This window comes from Gavialis gangeticus, unplaced genomic scaffold (genome assembly GCF_001723915.1).
Source record: "Gavialis gangeticus isolate Ggan-Ray unplaced genomic scaffold, GavGan_comp1, whole genome shotgun sequence".
In the NCBI taxonomy this organism is placed as follows: domain Eukaryota; kingdom Metazoa; phylum Chordata; order Crocodylia; family Gavialidae; genus Gavialis; species Gavialis gangeticus.
Window position 1 is genome coordinate 18,761,072 of NW_017729004.1, and position 1,336 is coordinate 18,762,407.

Consider the following 1,336-nt stretch of genomic DNA (forward strand, 5'->3'; position numbering starts at 1 on the left):
ACAAAAGGGTTGCAAACAAATTTTAATAATGGATCAACAAACTTTTATACATGGGTTCTCCTTTAAAGGAGAAAAACATGAGGAAACCATGGCTTCTGCCTTGCAGGCTATTAGAGTTCCAGCCTACATGGGGCTGTTTGGGACCCTCCATACCTCTACCTCTTCCCCCTGCCCCACAAACCGGGGGCCTGGAGCTGGCAGGCAGTGGGTCAGGAATGAGAGGCACTGGGTTGGGATTAGTCATCATCAATATTTACAAATGGGTCCTGGTACAAAAAAAGGTGAGAACTGCTGATTTAGATCCACCTTTACTGGTTATCTGTATGTCTAAAAGAGGAACTTTTTCTGCCATATGAAGGTTTCCCGCCCTTCTCTCTCAAATGGCAGGTTGTTGATTTACCTGTCAGTTGTCTACAGTTATGTGATTTATGCTATGAGAATCCTAATAGCCCTGTTGTATGTTGAAAACTAGATTTCTCTTCTTACAGGTTATTACAGGAATGGTGGAGGCCATGTCCATTCTTACATATAAACTTAGCCAATCCTAGGGCCCCTCTACACGTGCAGGTGAAGGTGTGGTTGGGATCTAATGTGTGGTCCACAGAATCATGCCTGATGCCATGCTACACAAGGGGGGCAGAAGGCACAATTGTGTGGATCGCACAGTAGATCCCATCATGTCATATTGCTGGTGCAGGGGGAGCAGATCTCTGGCTTGTGTTGCACTGCCAAGAAGCAGGCTCCTGTGGCTGGGAGCCCCCCTCAGTTCAGGGTCTGTCAGCTGTAGGGACACCCCATGAACACCTAGGGCTCTGGGATTGTGGCTGCTGCCATCCCCCAGCCTCAGGGATGTGTGAAGCCTCTGAGACTAGGGGATCACAGCAGCATCATTCCCTTGCCCTGGGGTGCATGAGGTGACCCTGTATCTGGGAGCCCCTCATACACCCCAAGGATGGGGAATTCTGGCTGCTTTGATCCCGCAGTCTTGGGGGTTTCACACACCCCTGGCTGCTGGACCAGCTGAATCCTGGTGCCCAGAGCTGTGGGCCTCTTAGTCCCTGTGCTGCTGGGGTTGTCCCCTCAGTTACAGGACTCCAAGCCCTGGCTGGGCACGGTGCACCCCTGTGGCTGAGAGCACCTCAGCTGATGGGGCTTCTGGCCACAGGCAAGATTCTACTACATGTGCAGTTTAAAGCTCACTAGCGACCAGCTAAAAGTTAATACATATTTTTGAGAGCTAACTTTATAGCTGGCTGGAGCTTTTTATGGTGTCATGGCTGTTTTATACGTGTAGCTGGTCTCAAGGTAATTGTGCAATTAACCAGTTAATTGCATG

The 1,336-nt window shown here is 49.8% G+C and overlaps 1 protein-coding gene across 8 annotated transcripts in view; it reads left to right on the plus strand.

Moving 5' to 3' along the window:
- The window catches only part of RBM33 (RNA binding motif protein 33), a 224,858-nt gene that overhangs the window by 91,785 nt on the left and 131,737 nt on the right, over positions 1 to 1,336 (plus strand). The window lies entirely within an intron of this gene.